Here is a 16,210-nt window from a genome sequence, read left to right on the forward strand (position 1 = left end):
CAGCAGCTTCTGCCTGGCCCCAGGCTGAGCGCACAGCCTCAGCCCTGGCCCAAGCTCACCCTGTGCAGGGGGTCAGGGTCCCTGCAGAGCCTGCTCTGGACCCACCCCTTCTGGCTACGGTGAGGGGCAGCAGCTTGGGAGAAGCTGCTGTCTGGGTGCTGGGAAAAAGGGGGACTTGGCAGTGTGTGCAGCTAATGTCCCCTATACATTGCTAGGCTCTTCTTGCTGCAGCTGCCCAGAGCCCATACTGGGGCTATCATCCCTACCACTCCCTCACAAGGCATGGGGGCCCAGGGCAGCTTGGAAGCCATGGAGGCAGCAGGAAGGAGCTGCCACAAGTCAGCCCTGGTGTGGGCTTGGGTGGCTGCAGCAAGAGTGGCCAGCAGTGGTGAGGGGGAGGTGGCCACACCTGCCACCAGGTTTCACTTTTTTCCCCAGAGCCCAGCTGCAGCTTTTGTCCAGCCACCACTGCTGCTCATCATGGCCAGGGCAGGCAGGTCCAAAGTGGGAGCTTCGGGGACCCCAACTCCCATGCAGAGCTGGCCAGGGCTGGGTCTAGGGCTTTGTGCTCAGCCTGGGACTTGGGCTCTGCCTGCACAGGTCCCAGCTGGTCTTCATGGGGCTGGGGCTGGTTGCTGCTGGAAGAAGCTGCCACCGCCAGGACTCCTAGAAAACAGTCTGACCATGAAGCCACCCCAGCCCCACTGCACACCTGGGAGTGGCAGGATGAACCATGGGCCAGATGGCACCTGGACCAGGCAGGACCAAGAGACCTGCGGAGGGCTGGACAAAATCCCTCCCAGCAAGCCGTATTTTGCCCAGCCCTGAATTAAATTGCGGCCACTCCCCAAAGATGCATCACTCAAGCTGAAGGTCTGACAGCAAGATAGCAGTAAGCTGATTAATGTTTGTGTGGCTCATAGTGTAACATATAGCAAGGGCCGCAGGAGCTTCACCAGTATAAGACTCAACCATGACCATACTCCAACCAGAAGACTCATTAAAGGTAGCAAGCTGCCAGTTAAAACTAAGAGGAGAAAAGTTCAGGATACAGACTAGGAGTCCAGAGTCACCTCTCATATATTGTGCTGAGATAGAACAGAGCACTACAAACATTTATTAAGATAAACTAGACTAAATAAATTGACTGCTTATTTTCATCCAATTTCCTTAAGATGTACTGCAGCACTCACTCTACTACTTGCAGAAACAGCATGGGATTTTAGAAGGGAGGAACTTAAAGCATCTTGGTCATATGAGGCAGAACATAATATGAAGACATTTAGGGGCTAAAGAGTTTGAATCATATTAGCTAAATAATCTACAGTGACTGTCAGCAGCTTTTCACAGTGGCAGGCTGGAATGACTGGCTCAGGTGTGAGGCAGGCTGGCACCAGGACCTGGCCACTGCTTCTTCCGGCTGCTCAGCTGCAGCATAGCACAGGCTGAAGTCCCCCACTGCCAAAGCTCCCTGGGTCTGCAAGCTTGATTTGATTTGCAGGCCATAGGTTGTCAACCTCTAGCCTAGAGTGTTGTATAGCTGTAGCCTATGCAGCAGTGTTCCTAGAAATAAGTTAGAATATTTGACAATGAGATGGGAAAAGAGCAGGGGTGGGCAATTATTTCAGGCGGAGGACCACTTACCCAGTTTTGGCAAGCTGTCAAGGGCCATATGGATAGCCCTGCCCCTTGACAGGTGCCTCGCCCCCTGGTCACCATCTTGGGACCAATGTCCCAGGGCCAGCACTGGTGTGGCCCAGAGTGGGGCACAGGCTGGCAGGGGTCTGTGGAGCCCAGCTGGGATGCACCAGCAAGGAGAGGGGGGAGCTGGCCCGGCTCCATAGAGCCCCTGTTGACCGGGACCCTGTATTCTTGCCGCCTTGCTCTGGGCCCCACTGGCGCTGGCCCTGAGACACCAGTGTGGGCCCCATGATCCTGCTGGCTCCTGAGCCCACTCACTCCCAGTGTCCCCCTCAGCCCCGCAGTACAGGCAGGGGGCAATGCACACCACTGCCTCTGTGCTGCCCAGTGTGCGAGCTCCGGTCAGGCAGCAGCAAACATTGCCCAATGCAGCAAACAGGGGGGCTGCTTTCCTCCACACCGAGCAGCTGCTGCCACCATGGTGCAGCCCTGATGGGCAAGCCCATAGCCAGTGCGAGGCCCAGGCTGGAAGCAGGGTTGAGTTACAAGCTAGTGCTGAAAAGCGGCCCTTCCCCTGCCCCGTGGCCGGCACCCTGTGCTGCAGCTGCTCGCAGCCTGCCTGCGGTTACCTATGCCTGCTCAGGTCAGCTCTGTGCGGGCTGCAAGTGGCAGCAGGGAACAGCAGGGAGCACCAGCCATGGGGCAGGGGAGGGTGAGCGGGAAGGGGAGGAGCCGCTTTTTGCCACGCTCAGCACCAGCTTGCTCCCTGCCCACAGTCCTTCTCTGCCTCCCCCCCCTCCCTTCTTACCTGAGTTTCCAGCACTGGTGCAGCCACATGGTCCCAGGCCAGCGTGGACCACATGTTCCAGCTGTGGGGGGCAGGGCCAGGCAGCAGGAGCCTGCTGGGGCTTCCCCTGGGTTCTACTGCCCCTGGCACCTGTCATCTTTGACAGGAACCAAGGACAGATGAATATAATTTTGTAAATTTTTTTAGGGGCCCTGTGGGCCGGATAGAATGGCCTAGTGGGCTGCATCCGGCCCACAGGCCATATTTTGCCCACCCCTGGAAAAGAGGACCCCCATGATTCTTCACAATATGTTATGTACATTCTCCCTGCACTCTAGAGTACTTCAGGATCCATTTTATTTTGTGCCACGAAAAGCTAAGAAATCAATTTTTTTTTTTAGTTAAAGCTAAGTGAGTAGTGGAAGTTATCTGGTTGCCTTGGAGACTACAGATCTCTTTATTCAGGTTTCCTTGAACAGAAGGTGATGCAAACTTCCATATCTTGCCTCAAAAGTCAGGTACACTGGTTTTGTCTTGGTTATATGCTTCATTGCTGGGATTGCTGATAAGTACAGAAAGAATTTATTCTGTGGAAGCTGCAGTAAGGACATCTATTCTACTAAGACTATGTCTGTATTTCCATCAGTCAGCGCACACTAGGTATTAGCCCACATCCCCAGACAGAAGAAACTAGTTTCTTCCCTATCACAATTAATCCCGGGGAAGCCTGTCACACCAACATGCACTGCATATGTAGCAAAGCAGGGATTTTCAGTAAAGCTGGAACTTGAATAGATTCAGCTGAAGCATTGGTGGTTCAGTAATAGACTTCTTTCCTGCCATGTGGGAGGCCCAGGTTTGATTCCTGGCCAATACAGGTTTGTTCTGTGCCAGCCAAAGTAGCTCAATTGGGAGAGCATTGGACTGAAAATCTAAAGGTCCCTGGATCAATCCCGGGCTTCGGCAGCCTTCTGGCCTTCCTTTGTTAGGCTAGGTATCAGGAAAGACTTCATGGTAAGGGTGGCCAAAATTTGGAATGGGTTTCCAAGAGAGGCAGTGCTCTCCCCTACCTTGGGGATCTTTAAGAGAAGGCTGGATAGGCATCTGGCTGGGGTCTTCTAACCCCAGCACTTTTCCCTGCCTAGACAGTGGGTTGGACTCAATTATCTGTTGAGACCCCTTCCAACCCTGGCATCTATGAACATCTATTTAATTCAGTCAGCAGTGAACCAGCTAGACTATCACTCCATACTATACACTGTTTTACCTTCCCTTTCCCCTCCCCCTCCCCCTCCCCCTCCCTTCTCTCCCATTTAACAAAGAGCTTCTGAAGAGTTCCTTTACCCACTATTACACTTGATTTGAGTATGACATGCTCCCTTCCTCCCACCAGATTATGACAGTATCAAAATTATATATGTGGTTCAAGTACAGAACTAACACTATAATTGTTTTAAAACAGTGGTTTTTCAACTTCATTGGACCTCAAAGCACCCCTCAGGAAAAAAATGCCACTTTCACACTTTTTTTTTTTTTTTTAAATATAGATAATTCTTTTTAGCAATTTCTCAGTTGCAAAGAACTCAGAAAGACCATTCTTCATGCTATGGATTCTTATTTGAAACCTCCGGGTTTAGTGTTATAAATCAGGGATGTGTTTGCACCCTAATAGTCCTAATATTGCACAATACCCTTAAGAGGATCTCGCAGCACGCCAGTGTTCTTTAGCACCTTGGCTGAAAATCACTGCTCTAGACTCTATAGAGTATTGAGGAGAAAGCCAGCAGTAGGCTTAAGTAGTCTCAAAGAATACAGGAAGAATGAGAACAAAGAAGAAAATGGTGAAGGAAATCTGGGAGGACATATGCTCAGTTGCTTTTCTCCAAGGAAAAAGGTACTTAAGAAAGTGTTTAAGTATTGGCTTAATGCACACTTTTCAAATGAAAGCTAACATTGGACTTTAACTTATACCTAGCAAAATGGTCTCAGCACAGGATTTAAATACTTGGCACAAATATAGCTTCAATAGTTACATAAAACCATTTCATTTTACACTGTCGTCAGTTATAAGAGCCTTCTGGGATCCAAACAAAGATAAAGAAAGAGAGAGAAAGAAAAAGAAAAAGAGAAGTGTGAGTGAGCGAGAAAGAGAGAACAAGCAAGAAAGAGAAAAAGAAAAAAAGAAAAAGAAGACGTTGTACATTCCTAGAGGCTAAGCCACGGTTACATTATAAATGCATAGACAAAGTTAAGTACCCCATAGAGTTCCCTAAGCCAACACTTTTGTAAATCCCGTTTTGAATAAATTGGACTGATACGTATCTATTGTGAAGCAATCTGCAAGTCACTAACCAGAGACTTACTCGCATGCAATTTTAGGCAGAAGTTAATGATCCAGCTGCAACAAAAAGGCTTCCCTAAAATGAAAGTATTTCTTTGAAGTTGAACCTCAAGATGCTTAGAATTTGTTTGTTGGGCAATCCAGCCATCTTGCAAAGGAATCACCACAGTATTCATTGGCTATATCTGATATTTGGAGATACTCACAAAAAGCTGATTGCTACTCAAGTATCATCTCAGTCCCTAGATATCACATTAAAAAAAAACTACACCAAACTCAGGCAGACAGAAGAGAAAAAATAGCATTAGAAAAACAAGTATCTTAGCATTAGAAGTCCTAAACATCTTATGCTGATGTTCTTGACCAGTTACCTAGTTAGAACATCTTACAATTAAAAAGGGAGGCACCCTCTATTTTTGCAGCACAAATCAATGCTGAATGTAGGTTGTGAAGTTCCAACACTTACCTGAAAAGATCTAAGACTTCATGCTAGCTTCCACCAGAAGATGCTGAGCTATCATACTGATTTGGGAGGGGGTGAGGGTGGCAGTGGGGGGGAAACCGAGACAGGGAGGAGGGAGACAGACCTTGGGTGCATCTACACATGCAATTAATGCAGCTGAATAAATTCCAGTACAGGTCATGCTGGAGTTTATTGCACCCAGGTGCCACTTTTGCACATGAGCCGCAGCATGCTCCTGGGACCAAGGCATGCTGAGAGGGGCAGAACAGGTCCTGGGGGTCAGTCTGCCAGCCTGGGGCTGCTCCGGCTCAATGTGCTGTGGAAGGCCTGGCTAGGGCATGAAGGTGCTTTAGTGTGGGGCTAGCCAGCTGGTGGGGGGAGGGGGGATAGGGACAGGGAGGGGAGAGGGGCAACAGGCACCTGCTCACTTAGATTTAGCTGCATAGCCCCAGCTGGGTTCTTTGGCTGCCTAGCAGCTCCCCATGGCAGAAGGCAGCCACAGGGAGTTACTATTAGGTGACCATTTAACAGCCTACATTAAAAGCAGTTTTCTGGTCTTCAAGGTAGTCAACCTGGATGATCTCTGTAACCCATTTAAACCACTTTCCATTACTAAAAATGAAATGTGACACACAGTTGCAGCTTTAACACAATGAGAACAAGATTTTCACAAGTTGAACAGGGCCTCCTCTGCAAGATAAAATCACCACGTACAGGGTTTGTGGTTTGTTTTGTTTTGTTTGTTTTTTTAACTTCAGTGGGCTTCCTGTAGCATTGTGTATTCAGGGAAACTTCCGTTTGCCTTGCTTTGCAAAGAGTGGCTGGAAAGTCTGCCACTAATAAGCATGAAGACAAAACTCCCAACTCTACCTGAATAGATTCTGGACACTCCAGATTAGCTTCTACCCATCTCACCTTTCCTGAATACAAAAAGGGATGAGAATACACCCCTGAAGAGGATGTCCAAGTAGAAGGGAGACTGAGTTGCAGATTTCTCCCACCAGAAGTCTGTACTTGTACTGTGGCTGTTGCAGAAAGGGGACAGGCACACAAATATTATGCTATCCAAGCCCAAAATTAATTTGATTGGATGCTAGACTGAAACATAAAATACTTCAGTGCCTGTTTCTTCCCCTGGAATGTATGCATGCCTGAAATTCCTCTGCCCACATGACATCCCACAAAGGTTCTCAGAGTATAACAGGCATTGAAATAGATTTATTCCTGCCACAAAGATGCCATCTCCAGAAGTAAAATTGTTCCAGATCTATCTGACTGCATTTCCAGCCTCAACCCCATGACTTCAGCTGGAATGAGCAATTAGTAGGAGGAAGCTTTCAGTTTTGTCCCATTGTCCAGAAGTAAAAAAACCCCTAAAAATACAAGTGGTCCCAGTCAACATTATATTAATCTAATTTTATACTGGTGTAACTCCACTGATCACAGGGAAGCCAAAGTGACAGTAGCGAATAAGGAATCTGGCAAACTCATTTTGCAAGGACTCTCTAAAGCAGGGGTTCTTAACCTGGGGTCCACGGACACCCAAGGGGTCTGTGGATAGATTTCAGGGGGTCCATGAACTTGGATGGGAAACAAATTACATTTTTATTTTCACTAACCTCTAACTGAAATTTAGCATTTCCTTCAATTATGAATGTAGGCAACAAACCACAGTAATATTAGCAGTACCTGTGACTTTGTCACCAACAGAAATCAGATATTTTCATATCACATTACAGTTGTTGCAGATATCTTGAAATATCGTTTGCACTCATCACTACTTCGAAATTACGGTAGTTATTAGACCCGCTGCTAGATTGCACATGATCGCAGTCTTCCCGTCTACAGACGCTCATTATTCTGAGAAGGGGTCCATAGGCTTCACCAGACTGCCAAAGGGGTCCACGGCACAAAAAAGGTTAATAACCCCTGCTCTAAAGCCAGCCCCATGACTCATAACCATCCCCATTTTCCCCTATCTTACTACCTATTCACTATAAATGGAATGTGTTAAGGACATTTCACAGATCATCCTTGCATAACCAATGTCAGACTCACTGCTAGCATCTGTTAAAGTAAGAGTTTGACAAGCTTTCAAATGCAAGACATTCTTCCTCAGAAATGAGGAAGAATGCCTTAGATTCAGAAGCTTGTCTAACTTTACCCCTACATAGCTGGTCCAATAAAAGATATCCATCTAAGAAATCCTTGCCTCTCACATAATTTTTGGACTATTGGAGCTACAACATTACTCTCATACTACTACATAGGTCCTCAGAGCACATTTGTGACTAGCTTCTGTTACCCAGTGCATTCTGTTATGTCTGTAGCATTACACAAAGCGTTTTAGGCACAGTGGGCTACGCCTGTAAAGGCAAAAGTCCTGAGAGAAAGACAGCTTAACCATTCTACCTCAATCCTCTTTTCAGAGTTATAGGACAAAACAGTCCCAGTATGACATATGGCATTTAGGAGTCTCCTATAATCTAGGAATAACTAGACTAGTGCCAGCCGACTGATCACTACCAACAACATGGAGCCTGGGGAGCAAAGAATCAACTAAACTGATAGACTTGGAATAAGGAGGTAAGGCAGAAAGCAGAACAGGGACTTAAGATCTTCAGACTAAGAAATACCACCATGAACAAGCTACAAGTAACACCAAAAGTAAGCCTCAAAAAGCCTCAAACCACTTGCTGATATAGCGGTTCTCTCTACTTCATACACATGCTTAAAAAATGGAATTAATGAGTGCCTTGCGTTAGATTTTAATGCAATGCTACTGATGGTATTCAGACAAATGAATACTACAGAAAATCTCCAGGAAGAAAGTCCCATGTTTATCAATCTTCAAATAAACTGGAGTCCCCAGAAGCCTCAAGTAGAATGCCTTTTCCTCCACAGGAGTATACTTGGTAGCCATGTTGGTCTGAGACAAAAAGACATACAAAAAACTAGAACTCTTGGTTCCAAAATGACACCTTTTATTAAACCAACTGGAAAATGGCAAGAAAACTGACCTTTTCTGCAAGCTTTTGGGATCAAAGTCCCTTCATCAGGCTCTGGGAAAAGTGTAGATGTTACAAGATGGTAAAAAAGTCCCCATAGGTAGGAAATAAACTTCATTTTTGCGCAGAGGGACCTGAAGATGGAAGGCTGTCCCTCTGGGTCCATGAGAGTGTCTTTGTGAGCTGTGCTGAGTAGCTCTTTGATGTGTTGATCAGGTTGGTCTAATAAAAGGTACCATTTTGGAACCACGAGTTCTAGTTTTTTGTATGTCTTTTTGTCTCAGACCAACATGGCTACAAAGTACACCCCTGAAACATGGAAGACGACAAATTTTAGCCGATTTTGAATTCTAAACTTCATTGCAGAACAACAAGAAAGTTTTTTTTATTACCACCTTGCCTGCCATCTGACACCTCCAGGGAAGGACTTCTACGCGAGCAACACACCAAAGAGCTACTCAACACAGCTCACAAAGACACCCTCATGGACCCAGAGGGACAGCCTTCCATCTTCAGCTCCCTCTGTGCAAAAATGAAGTTTATTTCCTACCTATGGGGACTTCTTTACCATTTTGTAACATCTACACTTTTCCCAGAGCCTGATGAAGGGACTTTGATCCTGAAAGCTTGCAGAAAAGGACAGTTTTCTTGCCATTTTCCACTTGGTCTAATAAAAGGTGTCATTTTGGAACCAAGAGTTCTAGTTTTTTGTACGTCTTTTCCTCCACAGGAAAAGCAAAGAATAGGGTGGTTAACACACCACTTCTGAACTTATCTTTTAAAAAGAAAGCAGTCACCAAAGTTATTTGAGAAGAGATTTCTAAGGGCTGGCTTCAAGAGTCCTCTCTCACCTACAGGGTGAGAAGAAATAGAGCTAACCTTGCCCTGAAAAGGCCAGTAACAGTCACAAACACATTGTCCAAGATGTGCATTACTACAAATGCCACCTCACTCCCATTCAGTTCTTCTACAAGCTCTGGAGTCGATTACTTCAGTATGCACCACAGACTGAACTGTTGCATCTTCCTTAAAAGCAACACTATTGTACAGGTTTTCCAGACAGCCTGGGAAAGTCATTTAGGCCTAGAGATTCTTATCAGCGTGGCATCCCAAGACTCTTTCTAATCAGTGAGCCATGTCCTTTTATAACCACTAGCCTGCCTTAAGAAAAAAAAAAGCAAGCTTCTTACCAAGGAAATATCCTAAGGTGCTGTATCCAGATACCTTCACAGTCTGTTTGAAACAGTATTCCTGTATTTCCAGATTTCTGCAAGAGCAAGAAGGTGAAAGACATGCCAATTAAGGGCACCATTGGAAGGAGTAATTCCTGAGACAGGAGGTAATACAAGCTGGAGGATAAGTAATCTATTTTATGGAGGATAAGTAATCCAGTAATCCACGACCAAGATTAATCCAGACTGGGTCATAAGTGACTACAGGGCTACGGGGGCTGGGCTCAAGGGGTTGGGGGCCCAGGCAGATTTTTGTCCGGTGCTCCCTGTTTCAGGCCGCAGTCCCAGAAGGGAAGGACGCATCGAGGAAGTGAACCAACGACTCCAATGCTGGTGCCACTGAGAAGGCTTTGGATTCCTTGACCACAATGTGCGCTTCAGGGAGAGAGGACTCCTGGGAAGGGGCAGCATCCACCTCACAAGGAAAGGGAAGTCCCTGTTCAAGGCCAGGAAGGCTGATCTTCTGGACAGGGCTTTAAATTAAAATTGCTGGGGGATGGGGATACACAAATTCAAACAAGTCCAGGGACCAACATACAAGTAAACCCTTTAAATAGGGACACTGGGAGAGACACCTTTGTGGGAGCTGAGGTAATAGTTCTCCATCAGTGGGGCAGGAAGACGAGGGCCTCAGTAGGCCAACTCAGGTGCCTATATACTAATGCCAGAAGCATGGGGAACAAGCAGGAGGAGCTAGCCCTCCTACTCTCCAGTGTGCATTATGATCTATTAGGGATTACAGAGACCTGGTGGGACTCTTCACATTACTGGAGTGCAGCTATCAAGGGCCACACCCTACATAGAAAGGACCAGGCGGGGAAGAAAGGTGGAGGTGATGCTCTCTATGTGGGAGAGCAGTACATCTCCTTGGAGGCTGACATCAGCTCCAAAAATGGACAGCTTGAAACCCTCGGGGTTAAGTTGCAGGGGGAGGGAGGGTGGTGGGTGTAGCAAGAGAGACCTAACTGTAGGTGTATACTACAGACCACCAAACCCAGGGGAGGAACTTGATCTGGAGTTCAAGCAAGAATTGACTGAGGCTGCATGTGCACATGACATGGTCGCCATGGGCAATTTTAATTAACAAGACATCTCCTGGGATGAAGACTGGGCCAAGTTGGATCAGTCGTAATCCTTCTTGACCTGTGTCGAGGAGTTCTTCCTGACTCAGGAGATGCATGGGCCAACCAGAGGCGACGCTCTGCTAGACCTGGTCCTGGCCAAAGGAGATGACCTGGTGACCAACTTAAATAGAGGGAAGTCTGGGCAACAGCAGCCACTGAAGTAAATTTAGTCAGGCTTTGGGCTCTCTGACTAGAAAAAAAACCAGACAAAGACCAGAATTGTTAACACTGCTTATTTCAGGTATATGTTTTGAGATTTAAAAAGTCCTGCATTATTACTCTGTGCACAGATGTCCAATTAAGTAAGTTTGTTTTAGTTTCTTCAAGGTCGTATTTTTTTCTCTTTATCTGTCTTAAGTATAAAAATGCTTAAAAACTGAGGGAGGGGGAGGATTCCTTTGAAACAGACAAGTGAGTGATTCCCTTACTGTGCGAAATTCTCCCTGTGATCACAGTATAGCCCTAAACAAAGAAAAGCTGGCTCTGTCAGTTCTGATTCATCCACAACGCAAAGTTTAATTTCTTCCACAAGTTTGATATGTTATGGAAATGCAGCAGTTATTATTATTGTTATTATTGTATTATTATTGTTATGGAAATGAGGCACATTGCACTTTCTTTTTTTTGATTGGGGGTGCAGACGGATTACCCTCATATGACCTTCCTAACATCCACCTGTTAGCAACGTTCTTGTGTTACTTATAACCTTCAGGCTCTCTCCCTTTTGCACACAAAGGTGATATCTCCATCACTCATTAATATCTGTTCCTGTTGACCTAAAACAGTGTCTCTCAACCCATGATGCATGTACCCCTGGGTGTACATGAGACATGGGAGGGGGATAAATGGGTGGCGCTTTTTGAGTTTGCCCCCATCCAGCCGCCCAATGGATTGGGGGCATCTTTGCCTGCTTGGGCTGGAAGTTCCAGCCACTGCCCCTCCTGCCATGTCTGGTATCTTGGGGCTTTCACTCCCCAGTGTCAGTGTGCCAGTAGATAGGGAGGGAGGCTCTGCACAGGCTGCTTTACCCTGGGCCGTGGTCCATGAGGAAAAGGTGGGACTCAGCTCATGGTGGCAACACTGGAAGTGCCACAGTGGGACTTCTAGTTTTGCTTTTGCTACGTCAATCGGCAGAAGGCATGTAAGGTACCAAAGGTTGAGAACCTTTGTCTTTAGACAGCCTATTTTAGCTAAGCTAAAATATGTGTATATTACTTTTATTTAATTAAATTAACCAATTCTCTGAGCAAAGTACAATCTACTTCAGATTTCATTTACTCCTTGTATATCCTGTTGATGAAAATTCTGCCATGTGAACTCAAATTAGTCAACTCCTGGATGTTGGCTGCGATATAGATTGCAAAACTGAATTTCTTGAAAGTAACTTACATGAGGCAGAATGTCTCAATATGCAGAAATATAATAATTCAAACAGTTGTTGAGAGAAATCTACTGGGCATCCACCTCTAGAAGTCATCAGCAGTTGACTCCACTTTTCATAATTGTGTCTTAAAATTAAATATTAATGCATTCAGAAATGTTTTTGGCATGTGACTCTTACTGTAATACAAACTGTGTTTGTAGAAATCTCTTACTACAGTCACAGTTGCTCTGACTGGATCCCCCTGTATTCTTGATCTTACAGCCTCCCTATGGCAAATACCATTCTTTCTTTCTTTCTTAGTTGTACTTTTTCATTGTACTGCATTGTCTGCCTTGCATAGTTCTAGCTCTCATTTCCATGTAGTAACCATCTAGTTTGTCTCCATGTAATAACTATCCAGGCCACCAGTGGCCCATGGATTGTCTTTAGAGAGCCTATGGGAATCTAAAACCATAGACTCATGCTATGAATAAAACACACAAGATTCATCACACACATTCATCGTACAGGCAACCCACAGTTTGTGCTCTTAATTGGTTCCTGATAAACTGAGGATTAAGTGAAACTGAAAGTTTTTGACAACCTAAGATGGCAACTACAGGTGTTTTTAATGACTCAAGATGAGCATTATAATTAAACTTGTTAAGTGCTAAGTGAAATCAGGTATCAATTTAAAATGAGCATTACAGTAAAACAGCACTAAGCAAAACAGCATTAAGCAGGGGTTGCCTGTAGTGGGTACTATGGTCTTCTAATCACTGCCTTTTTTTAGGTGACATTAAACTTTGACTTTTTTCCCCCATTCATATTTGTAACAAATAAGAGTAGAGGCAGGGACAGTGTTTTAGTTTACTTCAGTTTTGAGTAATTTCCTGTAAAGTGTGTTTTAGTTATATTTTATATGACCAAATCCAGAAGGTCTCAAATTGGGAGCCTTTTGATGCTGTTTTATTAATTTTTTAACTTGAAACTGCCCATTAAGTGCCAAAATACTCAAAAGGGTCAGCAAATTAAAATAACTTCATGTGCAAACCTAATCTATTGTTACTATCTTCTAAAAACAAGTAATTGATTACATCACCTTTAGATAGATAAATTGGATCACTTGCAGCTGGATTCACCCAACATACTAAATGAATCATTTAATTATCATTCCTTTTTTGGGTGCAGTTTGAACACTGCAAACATACTTTGCTGCTTTTGACTTTTGTTATTACAGAATAATTTTAATTTTTAGTCTAAATCCTGTTGACATTCTCCTCCATCTAGTTTTTATCTGTTTTTACTTCAAGGTTGGTAGAAGGGATGTGGCAGTATATGTTAGTTGTTTTAGGGTGCAAGTTACCTTTACTATCACCCAGGCATACTGAACCTCAAATTTTAAATGTGTTGTGAATTAATCAGTCTTCATAGTTTCTAGGGTCAGAAGGGACCTGTGTAGATCATCTAGTCTGACCCCCTGCCATGGCAGGAAAGAGTACTGGGGTCAAACAACCCCAGCAAGGTGTACATCTAGCTTCCTCTTAAGGACCCCAGGGTAGGAGCCAGCACCACTTCTCTTGGAAGTTGGTTCCAGATCCTAGCTGCCCTGACCATGAAGTAGTGCCTCCTGATACCTAGCCTAATGCCTCCTGATATCTAGCCTAAAATGGCAGTCTTGTTTGATTACATTCTAAATACATCAAAGTTAGAGCAGGAGCAGGCAAAATACAGCCCATGGACTGGATCCAGCCTGCCAGGATAGTCTATCTGGCCTGTGGGGCCCCTAAAAAATTTAGAAAATGCAATATTTATCTGCCCTTGGCTGCCTGTCAAAGATGACAGGGCTAGCAGGAGTAGGATCCAGCAGCAGGACCCAGCAGCCACAGCAGCAAAGCCTGACCCCCCCCCCACCTCCCTCTGCTGGAGAGGGAGCTGTTCCCCACCTCCCTCCGCTGGAGAGGGAAATTCAGCTAAGAAGCGTGGAGGGGAGAAGGGAGGCAGGGAAGGACTGCAGACAATTGTCCCAGTCCTTGGGGCTGGGCCAGGCCAGCTCCTGCTAAGTCCTGCAGTCAGGCAATGCAGCTGGGAACCACATGGTGCCAGAGTGGCTGGCCAGGTGGACAGGAAGGAGCAGGGAGAAGCAGCAATGGCAGGAAGGAAAGCAGGGAAATGGCAACAGGTGGAGGGGGCAAGTGGCAGCAAGCAGGAGTGCAGTGGAAGCTGGGCAGGAGCATGGGGCCAATGCTGGTGTGCCAGGGCCAGTGCCAGCAGGGGCCCAGAGCAGGATGGCAGGAGCATGGGGCCAGGTTGGCAGGGGCTCTACAGAGCCTGGATGGTCTGCACCAGCAGGGAGAGGAGAGAGGCAGCCTGGCTCTACTGAGCCCCTGCCAGCCTGACCCCGCACTCCTGCTGCCCTACTCTGGGCCTCCACTGGCACCAGCCCTGGTGCATCAATATGAGCCCTGCGCTTCCACCCAGCTGTTGCTGTGCTACTGTGTTCCTGCTAGCTGCCACTCCACCTGCCACTGCCATTTCTCTGATTTCCTTCCTGCCACTGCTGCTTCTTCCCATCCCCCTGCTGGCTGCTCTGGAACCATGTGGTTCACAGCTGCATCGCCAGACTGCAGGACTCAGCAGGAGCTGGCCTGGTTGGCATTGCAGGGAACCAGCTGAGAATCATGGGGGCTGAGCCAGCTCCTGCTGTGTCCTGCAGTTTCAGCCATACAGCTGGGACATGGTGCCAGAGCAGTGAGCTGGGGGTGGTGGGGAGGAAGTGGGAAGTGGTAGAAGAAGAGCAGCAGTGGCAGATGGGAGGGGGAAGTGGTGGTGAGAAGGGGCATGGGACCCATGTCAGTGCCTTGGGCCAGGAACACCAAGAGTGTGGAATCAAGGCTTGGAGGAGTGCTGGCAGAGGCTGTGGGCAATGAGAAAGAAAGAGGTCCCACATGCACATCCCACCACATACATGTACCCACACTCCATCACACTGCCAAACATGCAGACCCCACACCCACATCCCCTCACAAACTCCAGCCACCCTCCCATTCCACACGTGCCGCAATCCTCTCCAGCTGTCTTCCCCCACAAACTCACAACCCCCCACAAACCCCATACTGACCCACAACGCACATATCTACACATGCACCCACGTGCTCCCCACACACATACACACACCCTGACCCATCCACACCCCCGACACCTGTCCTCACAATGTATGACTAAGACTTCATTTTAAGCTATTATACAGTCACTTCTATGTACACTACACAAACGCATGTAAATCAGGACAAAAATATTTTTTTAAATCAAATTAATGAATGTTGTAGTAGATGTTTGATTTTTAGAACATAATTAGGTATTTTTCTGGTTCTGAGATATCAGACCCCCTTGCTGAAAGGAGTACTTCTGAGGGTAAGAGGAGGGAATTCTGGTGGCAACAATCAGAGGTGAGGGGGCGGGACTTGCAGTTTCAAGATGGTGACTCAGGGGCGGGGCACCAGTCAAGGGGCAGGGCTACCCTTGCAGCCCTCGACAGCTTGCCATAAGTTGGTAAGTGGCCATCCAGATGAAATAATTGCCTGCCCCTGGCTTGGCGGTAACTTTGTGCTTTTAATAAATAAGTTCAAGTTACTAACCAACAGAGAGAACAGAACCTTGACATTTCTGTGATATATAAACTCTTTTGGGACAAAGACTAAGTTTTTATGAGGCGGAAAAGATCATTTTTAGTTTATATTTCAGTGCTTCATTTGCTAGGCTTATTGACTGACTTATCTCTCAGAGAAATTGGAAAATGCCAAGCCAATCACTATAACAATTTGTCAGTTACAATGAAGACCTAAAAATATAATAGGGATTCTCCAAGGCAGCACTGAAGTAAAGCAGCTGCCTGTGTAAAAAGGTACAGCGATGTTTTTAAAAGTGTAAAGACCAGATCTGTTTTTCATGTCACTAGGTGGAAACGGAAAAGACCTGTTTGCTCTTAGAAACAGGTTTTATTAACATATACTTTCTTGATGGAGAGCCTGCTTATACACTTTATTAAAAACTTTCTTCAAAGGGGTTAGAAAAAAAAACTCACTAGCATTCAGGCAAAGATCAATGTGCTGTATTGTTCTAAAGAAAAGGAGTTGTGCTTACAAATAAGTGGCATCGTTCATATTCATTGCAACAGATTGTGAGTTTTCCTATGAAATTCTTCTCACTGAAAAGTACCAGTTTGTCTAATGGACATTTACAAAATATCAA

At 45.9% G+C, this 16,210-nt stretch overlaps 1 protein-coding gene and 1 non-coding gene across 2 annotated transcripts in view; one reads left to right on the forward strand and one right to left on the reverse strand.

The window, feature by feature from the left end:
* Positions 1-16,210, reverse strand: part of FA2H (fatty acid 2-hydroxylase) — a 115,060-nt gene that overhangs the window by 46,311 nt on the left and 52,539 nt on the right. The window lies entirely within an intron of this gene.
* TRNAF-GAA lies at positions 3,322-3,394 on the forward strand. The gene has a single exon. It is a non-coding gene; the product is annotated as a tRNA-Phe (tRNA).

This window comes from Crocodylus porosus, unplaced genomic scaffold, assembly GCF_001723895.1.
Source record: "Crocodylus porosus isolate Cpor-Errol unplaced genomic scaffold, CroPor_comp1, whole genome shotgun sequence".
NCBI classification, from domain to species: domain Eukaryota; kingdom Metazoa; phylum Chordata; order Crocodylia; family Crocodylidae; genus Crocodylus; species Crocodylus porosus.